The sequence below is a fragment of the Biomphalaria glabrata genome, chromosome 12 (genome assembly GCF_947242115.1).
Source record: "Biomphalaria glabrata chromosome 12, xgBioGlab47.1, whole genome shotgun sequence".
Lineage (NCBI taxonomy): Eukaryota > Metazoa > Mollusca > Gastropoda > Planorbidae > Biomphalaria > Biomphalaria glabrata.
Window position 1 is genome coordinate 3,092,292 of NC_074722.1, and position 10,787 is coordinate 3,103,078.

General features: G+C 39.3%; 1 protein-coding gene across 2 annotated transcripts in view; it reads right to left on the reverse strand.

Annotated features, from left to right (window-relative positions):
• LOC106068244 (uncharacterized) overlaps positions 1 to 3,447 on the reverse strand; it is a 76,757-nt gene extending 73,310 nt beyond the window's left edge. The window contains exon 1 of one of the 2 annotated variants that reach the window (XM_056005119.1): positions 3,128 to 3,441. The gene's annotated coding sequence lies outside the window, so the exon portion shown is untranslated. Of the gene's footprint in view, positions 1 to 3,127 lie in introns of both variants that reach the window. The other variant, XM_056005122.1, reaches the window with a different exon arrangement.
• Between the last annotated feature and the right edge of the window lie 7,340 nt (positions 3,448 to 10,787).

Sequence of the window (10,787 nt, forward strand, 5' to 3'; positions counted from 1 at the left end):
CAAAACTTTGAATGATCTAAAATTTCATGATGTCGGATTTTCAATATCTTTTCTAGTTTAAGAGATCTAAACGGGACGGACGGACAGACAGACCTAACAAAACTAATAGCGTCTGTTTCCCTTTCGATGGCCGCTAAAAATAGGAGCTATTGTACAAGGTAATCGTAGTCGTACGGAATTTCTCGCTGGACTGTCGTTTGGATTTATCAATGGTCCCGCGTTCAAACCCTACCCGCTCCCATCCCCGTCGTCCTGCGGGAGGTTTGGACTAGGATGTAAACTATCTTCAACTCTGAAGGAACATCCGAAACATGTCAAACATTTGACAAAACAAAAGAGGTAGAGTGAAAGAGATTTGGAAATGAGAAGATCAAAGTCCAAAACTTTTAATTGAAAGATCACTTTTGAAAGGTTTCAATAGCAAGGGGTTGATCTTCCTCTCAGCTTCAAACTTCAATGTTTTTACAACTAGTTGACAATTTTATATTTTACAAATATATTTTGTTCACAACTGTAGACCAGAATTTAAATTTCTAAGATCTTTCACAAGTAGTACAAGGTAGCGTTAATTCACCTTTACCTATCTCTTAGCATGTTGGACAGTTGGGGCACCACACAAGATTTGTTGACCATCTTTTTTCATTCCTCTCTGTCTTTTGCCTTGGATAGAATCTCTGTCAATGTCAGGCATGTCCAAGTGTCCATTTTTTTCATGTTGACTCCCCATCGCTTTATCTTCTGGCCCTGCTAGACCATCTATGTCATCCGCGAAGATGAGCTGGATGGACTCAGAGTCAGAGGCACCCTAAAAATCCCGAAATTCAAAACGAAGTATCACCGAGATTCGAACCCAGGACCCCAGGTTCGGAAGCCACTCCCAATCCCCCTTTTTTGTTACGTTTTCTTTAGGTTCCTTTACATCACTACCACGTTTCCTCATATCGCTTTCTCTTCTTTTCTTCCCTTACCGAGTTTATTGCTCCAAGAACGTAAACAGGTTCTTAAAATCAACGTGTAAACAAAGAGCAGATTACTCTGATTCATGTTAGAATAAATATCCCCACTTTCTACAAAACTATTTGTTCAATCATTCCAAACTGTCAGATCCGTGAAGCCGCAAGTTAAACAGCTCGTTATAAAGCACGCATGCGCACACGGGTAACCCAAGCGTTTGTAATACTATCGGATGTACCTGACGACTGTACATTTGTTATCTTTCCCTTGAGGTGGGACTGGCCAATACAGGAGATACTATCAGTCTAGCCTTCAGCCACTCCCGAGGAGACCGGACCTATACAGTGGCGTAGCTTATGTGGGGGAGAGGGGGGAGAATTTGAAAATCCCCCAGGGCCCCCACTTTAGGGGGGGGGGTGCACTTGAGGGAGCCGCCAAATGAGTGGGGTTTTTTTTACATTAAATATTACTCAAAATGCAGGGGCCCCCAAAGAGGTCAAGCCCCCCCCCCCAATGATGGTTCGAGATCTATGTCCAGGTTCCATTTGTTTCCATGATCCATTTGTTTCCATGAATGTGAAATATGAATAGACCTATTATGAAAATATACTTTATATATCGATCGTTATATCCTTGTTATAGTCACAACGGTCTCTCAAAGACAAGCCTACAGGGCACAGTCCCAGACATGTCAAGTCTACAGGGCACAGTTCCAGACATGTCAAGTCTAGAGAGCACTGTCCCAGAAATGTCAAGTCTACAGGGTACAGTACCAGACAAGTCAATTCTACATGGCACAGTCCCAGACATGTTAAGTCTACAGGGTAACGTCCCATACAAGTCAAGTCTACAGGGCACAGTCCCAGACAAGTCAAGTCTTCAGGGCACAGTCCCAGGCGGAAGATAGCGAGGAAGAAGAGATGACTGGCTGAGGGTTGAGGACCGGTGTAAAAGTTGTAAGTGGTACCCAAACGAGACTCCCTCACTGGCTATATTGGCATTCGGGCAAATGCCCGGTGGGCCGACACAGAGTTGCCGGTGGGGCCGTCGCTTAATACGCCACTTTGAATGACAGTAAGTCCGTAAATTATTTTCTATATTCCCTCTTCATGTTTATAGCTATAGATAAGGACGTTCTTCAAGACATTGATTTGGACACAATCCTAAACAATATGTCAGCGACTAGTTGGTGTATCCGATAGAAAGAACTGCTCATGTGTACCTTGTTCAAATGTTATGTTTCGCTCTTTTAGTCCTTTCTAATCATTTCAAAATCATGTCATAAAGTTTTCTATTCGGACTAATCAAGATTGCGATTGTATCATTGTACTATAGATTTGTTATTATATACATTTCCTATAGTCTCCAAGTCTATCTTTACGTAGAAGTACAATATGTAACGTCAACTAAGGGTTCAGTTTTCGAGGCTTTAGCAAATTCACAAATTATGAAGACATGTACGAATGGATACCTACCATTTGGCACGCAAGATGTGGGTCGATACTAAGTAATGCTAGGGTCTATTTCGGCACCCAGTTCGCCCCCTGCCCTCACCACACAGTGCCCACACGAGGTGAAAAGGTCATCTAGGTAGAAGTCATGGCATTATAACTCATATGTGATGTAAATCATTCATCAGCTTGTTACTTTTTTTTTCCCCCTATAAGTGAAACGCAGCAAGACGCACGAGTTGGTCTATTTGTTTTATGTGTACAAGTTTCAGACTTAACAAGAGAAGAATGTTACGTTCAAGCCCAGACGTCATGCAGGTCAGCAGGGGATGTCTGGGTATGAACTCGATACTATCATGACGACCATTTCCAAAGCGCATACCACGCGACCAGTGGCGTAGCTAGGGTGGGGGAGGAGGGGGAGATTTTTAAAATCCCCCCTGGCCCCCACTTGAGGGGGGCCCCAAATTAGTGTTTTTGCATTAAAAGTGTAATATTACGCAAAATGTAGGGGCCCCTCAAAGAGGTGAAGCCCCCCCAGGGCCCCAAACGATGGTAAATTTCTTGCTTCGCCCCTGCACGCGAACAACCAGTCTTACAATTACAACCACCCCCAGACTTACAACGATATTGATACTCACAATTACGCCTACGTTGACAAATGCATCGAAACTTTCAACTTATTCCAAGACATATATCTTATAATCTACATCGATACTTACTACTACGAGAATACCAACACAGTAAAACCTAAAACTAAATCCAGATTTCTTCAAAAGTATGTCGGAAAATCCTAAGAACGAAACCTCCAAAAATTCTGAACAGATCACAATAACAAAATAGGCTAGAGATCTAGTCGTCCACTGTCACAGTACCAAGGACAGCTTTAATTAAAAAAAAAAATAGCCTGGATAAGCAGGCGACTTAATGTAGAGACCATCAACACTCTTAAACATGTGTCGTCACACCATTTTTCTCTCACACATTTCGGTATTCAAGGATGAATAAAGGGAAACAATCCATATGCTGGGCATATTTAGCAGAATTCCCATCGTGTAATCCAGGATAAGGTGAAATCTCAACTAGAAGTGGTTCTTGAAGCAACCCAATTAAAACTCAGTGGAATTCCAGGTGCAGTCTTTTTTAATATCTATTATATATGTATGTGTGTGTGATTTAAGGAAGGCATATGATACCCGGAACAAGAACCTAAATTCAGGAGAGGCTCTATTCAGCATGGGACTATTCACATAACGGACGAGTTCTACTTTCTTCCGTAAATTAATTTAATTAATAGCAATGTTTAGTGCTGATCTATGCCGACGAGTGTTGACCTTACATTGTTAAGTGGCTAACACGCACACACTTATATCAATTATGCAGAGAGCACACGTGACCAGCCTTATGGGAAACGTAAATATTTGTCTCAGGTGTGTGGGGAGGCGGGGCTAAATATACAATAGTTGTGCATGCTTGAAAGATTTGATACTGTTTTGAATGAATTCGGTAAGTGTACGTTGGAACAACAGATCTGGATATAGGTGATAGATTGGACAAGCGTATGTGTTATCAATGGAAAATTTTCGGGAATTTGAAACGTACTGATTTTTGAACATATGACAGTAACTACGAGAAGTTTTTTTTTTTTTTTTTCAGGCATTTGTCAGATTCGAGGCCGAGCGGCATAAACTGCTTGGCTATCTTAACACGAGGGCCGGAGTTCGAATCCTTATGTAGGCATGATTGAAATTTAATTTGGCAGCAAGGAAACCTAGTCCCGGGGTATCTCCAGCTTTCTTTCTGAAGACTTTGCCGCCATGCTATCTCAGGCAAGATGGCGACCGAGCTGGGCCTTAAAGTGAATCATGGGGAGAGGGGGGAGGGGGGGAACCTTCATGTTCGCAACAGATCTTCTTTAGTATGCGGTCTACCCCCATAAGTGCCATACCCAACAGCGCCAACACAGCGGTCGAATAGTAAATAGTATCTACAGTGGCGTAGCAAGTGCTGTGGAAGGGAGGGTCGAAAGTCTCCCCAGTTCCTACTTGAGGCCCCCTCCAAAATGAGTGCCCGAATTTATTTTTTTTTTACATTAAATATTAAATATTACGCCACTGTTATGTAATCTTGATATCTTGCTAGTCTATTTGCTAAATAAATGAGTGATCCTGTTGCATGTATTCCACACATTAGACTTATATATTTATTAAGTACATTAGCTCATGTCATAATGTCGAATGTCAAAATGCAAGGGCCACTAAAGAGCCCCCCCCTCCACCCCCACCCCCCACCCCCGGCGGGCCACCAAATCCCTAGCTTCGACACTGAGTGATTTCGTCATTCGCCAGAATATCACTATTGGTTGTGTAGGGCATTACATTGCAGAAGGAATCGCGTCACATTAGAACTTCTATAGCAGCAGAAACAGCGTCATGTAGAAAAGAAAAGAAAATGAATCAAACAAATTTAAACTAGAACTTTTTGATTTTAAATAGGTCAAAATAGTTTTACAAGAAGACGAAGCCTAAATCCCTTTAATCTTATCAATTAAACGAAATCTCAAACCCTTTGATACAACTATAATATTATTTTAATATATAACAAACGCTTTTTTAAAATCTACCTTGGATTTTTTTTTAGTCATTATACAGAAGACAATCACGTAGATGTAGACACATCGTGTGTTATGCGCTGCGGTCTGTTGTCCTAATGGTCCCTGGTTTGAATCCCCGTCCTGCAGGATGTTTGGGTTAGGATCTAATAATCTTCAACTTTTGGGAGGCTAACTGTCCGGCACAATATACAGCTGACCTACGCGGACACGGCCACTTGATTCCTTCGCACTGCACAGGACAAGCTTTAGTCTCGTATAAAGGACATAATTAAAATTGTTTACAGAATGATATACAAGACATAACCTTTAGAATCAATCCTATACTGTACTTGTGGCAATGTATATAGGTCACAGCTGGGGCTACGTATCTACGGGAAATACTGCACTCCTCATTAATCTTCGGACTCTAAGACAAGCCTTATTATACAGTACCTAACTTTATAATTGCATATCAACTTTTTTTTTGGACCTCATCAAAATATATTTGCCAGTGTCAACGTATCACATGCATATATATAAAGTATGCCTACTTTGTAAGCCTAATGTAATTCAACTGTCAAACTCTATACAACGTATATACCGACCTGTGGTGCAATGCTCCCTATAGTGCGGAGTGATATCGTGAAGGAAATATAGGCCCTACGCCTTCACAAAACTATTAAAGCGTTTCTACAATTTTTAACGGGGCTGTAACAATGAATTCACTCTATGGCTACACATTACATAAAAGAAAAACACGCTAGCATTGTTGTGTTCTAAAAGTTTTGAATAAAAAAAAAACACAAAAAAACAGAGACACTTTAATAACTCAAGAACAAAAGAGTGTCGACAAACTTGCTACGTACTTGAGAAATGTGAAGAGTACACAATCGTCTTACCCAGAATTCTTTAGAGGCTCTGTTTGGGTTCACCGCTTGACTTCCGTGAATACAATGACGTTTAAAGAAACTTCTTAATAAATCCTTCCATAACAGACATTGAATCTATCTGAATAAAATAGACCCAAGCTTCCTGTGTTCTGAATCAACTCTAATTTTACATCGAAGATCATATTCAGTACAAATTGAGTTGTCCCCGTATCTCCAGAATTCGTGTGGAATCATAAACCGATGATGACGCTTCCAGTGGCGTCCCGTGGGTGGGCAGGAAAGTATTCTAGGCAAATATATTGTCATTGCACAAGTTCAAAGTTTTAACAAGAAAGTTTCCTACAAGGCGCAATACCAGGCTGTAGAACATGAAGACACATGTGAATATGGATGAAGTATTTATATCAAGTAAAAAGACTTATCTTATCCTTATCTTATCTTGTAAAATACAGACGTTACTTCAAGAAAGAAGAGGATAACGTCCTACGCGTCATGCATCCAGTCATACATATTAACCAATGTCTTAAATTCTGCCAAGTCACTGGTTTTCCTGGCTGGCTCAGGCAACCCATTCCATGCTCTAATAGCACTAGGGAATTATAATCACCGTAACCTTGACGACAGAAAAAAAACAACAGCTTATTGATAGCATTTCAAATGTACTAAGGATGGAGTAATCTACAATATCCTTCAGAAATCGTCTCAAAAACATTCTGCAGTTCTGAAAACATGTGAAAACATTCAGAATCGCTACTTATATACACTGTTCTACTTAGATTTACATTAATCACGGATGGGTCTTTAAGATAACAAGTCAGTACACAACCATCCAATGGCTTCTACTTTTAGACAAAATGTTTCATTGATTGCTCGGCTACGTAATGATATGAAAGAACCCCTGGCAGGAAAAGAACCAACAAGAAGGCTAAATATGAGACAATGTCAATCTATACAGTCGATAGATCTCTACTGATTGATTATCCATAGTCTCCTGCCAGTCTATACGAACAATCGTGGGCTACATTGTATAGCCTACCGACTAGACTCGGCATTTGGAGTTGGATATGTTTGATCGTTTCATATAGAGTCTACGTAAAAGTCGACGTAACGCGATTAAGGAACTGGAAGTGGATGAAGATTAAAGGGGGGGGGGGGGGCTGGGGAAGAGATTCAAGATAGGGAGAATGTAAAGATAGAGAGAATGTAATCAGAATGAAACAGTCGTTTCCTTTATCTCGTAACGTGGAAATGACAGATAGCTCTTGAAACTACGACTCTTCAATAGGATACATGTCCGGGCGGGTCTTCAACGAGATTAAGCTAGGGGATGACTTTCATGTGTTTATTTAACCTGGTTTCCCCACCTCCGCAACCAATTCATTAATAAACAGCAGAAACACAGACTAAGTAGATAACCTCTAACTCCAAATAACTGATCAGCGCTCTTTCAACAAATAGACATTGAAGAATTTACTATGAATTGCATAACTGATTGATGAGTGTTGCTATGAAGACAACAATATACAGTATACAATATTAGGGCAGATGTAGCTATAGAATCTAGATAATATAGAGAAAACGTTCAAGTCTGTTACACCTAAAACAAAATTTAAATGCAATAACTGTAGCAAAAAAGGGGGAGGTTGTACTATTGACTGGAAATGGCCAGATTTATGGCTAGACTTAAGCCTATATTTATTTTTATTTGCAAACATCTTCTAGATCTACACCTTTAGTAGACATAATCTTATCGTATCTTGTATAATACAGACGTTAATTCAAAAAAAAAAAGATGATGATTACGTCCTACGCGTCATGCATCTGGTCATGCATGTTAATTAATGACTTAAATTCTGCCAAGTCATTGGTTTTCCATCGGATGTTGTTGTTTTTTTTAATTCGGAGAGGCACTGTGCCACAAATAGGCCTATTAGCTTATCAGTGACCGACAGGCCCATCACTGGATCTAGATCTATATATAATTATATTTACTACTTGGCCATGGTAAGCTCACAAATTTACTTCGATACAATACAACCTTTACTCCATTAGTGAAATACTTTTAATCACAGGCATAAAGATTCGACTTTAGTGAAACAGCTTTACTCACAGTGACACGTGGGTGAAATACAACACGACCTTTAGTGAAACAGCTTTACTCACCGGTGTTAGAGCAGATTAACAAGACACAAACTTCGGTCCACAAACTCAACGTAGCTTAGATCTAAACTAAATTCTTAATCTAGATCTATTTGTCAACAATCGCAAAACTTCTACACTGATTGCCTTTTATCAGAATCAAACAAAATTATAGACCTAAAGATGTAAGAGGAAAAAAACCTTGACAAACCCAGAACATGAATACTATAACATAGACTCCAATAAGCAGCTGCACCACTCAGACCCAAAACATCTTGATCTGCGTCACTGTGACCTATAAACAGAAAGTTGACCTCATATTCAAACGTGGAAGTGAGATGCTTGACAGTGTCAAGATGGTTTGGGAGATAGAGCCAAGAGGAACAAGTCTGCAGGATGATGATTAAATCTTAACTTTTCTCTAATCTAGTCACATTAAGCATGCAGGAGTCGGGGTGGTAGGCTACTAACCTTGGGCAAAACAATCGTACCTCTTTCTTTATATAACCTACCATTTATACCAAGATATAGATGTTTCTATTCTTCTTACCGAGCCCATTTTAAGTCGTTCCGTCTGTCTAGTAAAAATCTTGTACATGCTATTTCTCCCACTTCCCATTCTCGCATCAAATTGAAACTTTGCACAATTATTTATTGACGATGACAACACATGAATCAATCCAAAAATTAGGCCCCCAATTAGTTAATCAATTAGTCAAAATGTATTAATTTTGTCATATATGAAAAATGTGCTGAATCGGCGACGGGCGTCAATTATCACAATAATGTAGATAATTAGTCGTTTCATACAAATTTTAAACTAACAATAGACTAATAAAAATTTATATTTTTAAAAGTACTTGAACAGCTAAGTGGGAAAACACGTCGGCCTTCCATCGTGGAGGCTCTCGAGTTGGAATTCTTAATGAAAGCGCGAATGTGACTTTTGGAAACACACACGTTAGCAGACAAGACGCGTATAAGTCGCAAGACCGGGAAAGTGATCTACGCAGTTGAGCCTATCTCAACAAGTTCCATCCAAAATAATAATAAGGCTTGTCTTCGAGTCCGAAGATTAATGAGGAATACAGTATTTCCCGTGGCTGCGCAGCCCCAGCTGTGACCTGCATATTTTGCCACATCCAGGGCAAGCATAACCATTGTCCGCAGGTGGTTGATTTAGATTTTCGCCGTCTGCGTTTGTCCTCGGCAGCGGATTTTCTTTTGGTCTCAAATGTGTATCCCGCGGCCTTCGTGAGTGACCTCCAGCTGTCTCGTTCTGAGGCTGCATTCAGCAGGTTCAAATAAAGGTCATCCAAAATGGCCAATTAGATGACAAAATACATACACTGATTTGACAAATTCGAATAGTGCTCTGGGATAGCACCCACAGAGTTAAAGATTATTTATCCCTTTTGGACAACAAACGTAGGCCTAAATGGCTAAATTTTGAGTTAATTAAAAATGAATTCTTTGATTAATTCAAAATCATTTATGCCATTTTACTCAACATAAAAACGACAAACTTGAAACATAAAGAAACGCAATATAAGCGAGTTTTAAAAACGTTTTCTTTGTTTATAATTAACTTTTTAAATTAATTGTTTATAACTAGATCTATAGAGTCGGCGTGATCTTGATTGCCTTTGTACTAGACTTGATCTATAGGGCCTATCTAATAAAATCCTGGACGTTAGATCTAAATCTATTTAGCACAAATAAATTCAGAATTTCACAATCTTACTGTGTTTTTATTATTAATTCACACATCTGTATCACACACAATGGCACAAGCATTCAAGATATTTTTACCCATGTTTAATAGAGTGCTTGTTGAAAGATTTCTGCCTGAGATTTAAAACAAAAGGAGGTATCATGCTACCTGAAAAGTCACAAGGCAAAGTTCTTGAAGCTGCAGTTTGTTAGATAGCTAGTTGAGTTAGTTGGGTGGCGCACTTTAATGTACTGACAGAGGAACTGTTAGATAGCTAGTTTAGTTAGTTGGGTGGCGCACTTTAATGTACTGGCAGTGAACGGATATGTTAGAATGACGACATAGACTTTGGGGTTAGAGGTTAAGATTGACTTTTATTAATCAGTTACTGCTAGACTCTTGAGGGGATAACATCGTTATTAGTGACAGACTAGACTGAGGCCCATTCTGTAATAAATGTTTGAAGTTCACCTCGAGTCAACTTGGTCATTGAGTCTGTGTTCCTGTTAGTACCTTATCTATATTTGTGACGGTGTGCATGATCTCAACAACTCGCGATTGAAATACATCAAACAAGGTACGCACGCACTTAGTCTACATAATCCTCTTTAGAAATACTTCAGCTACATCTGACTACACATGCCTCCGTTACAAGTTGTAGCAGTTGGCTCAGGAGCCAGAAAAGAGAATGGTAATGTGGTTCCAGTTAGTGTGAAGGTTGGAGACAAAGCTCTACTGCCTGAATATGGAGGCACTAATGTTATTTTGGAAGAAAAAAGAATACTTCTTAGTCCGTGATAGTGATTTACTTGGACAGTTTGAGAGTGAATGTTTGAATGGACTTATTGAAATGGAACAATTTCAATGACAGTGCAAAATTGTCTTAGCAATTATAAGTGATATTGAACAATTTTTTTTTGTATCGATTATGTATGTTGCAGATTATGTGGATAAAATATGTTGAATTGTAATATTTTGTTTTGTGAAACGAGACGCATTTTATATGTTTTAATAATAAAATGATCTGAGGAAAAAATTTTTTTTAT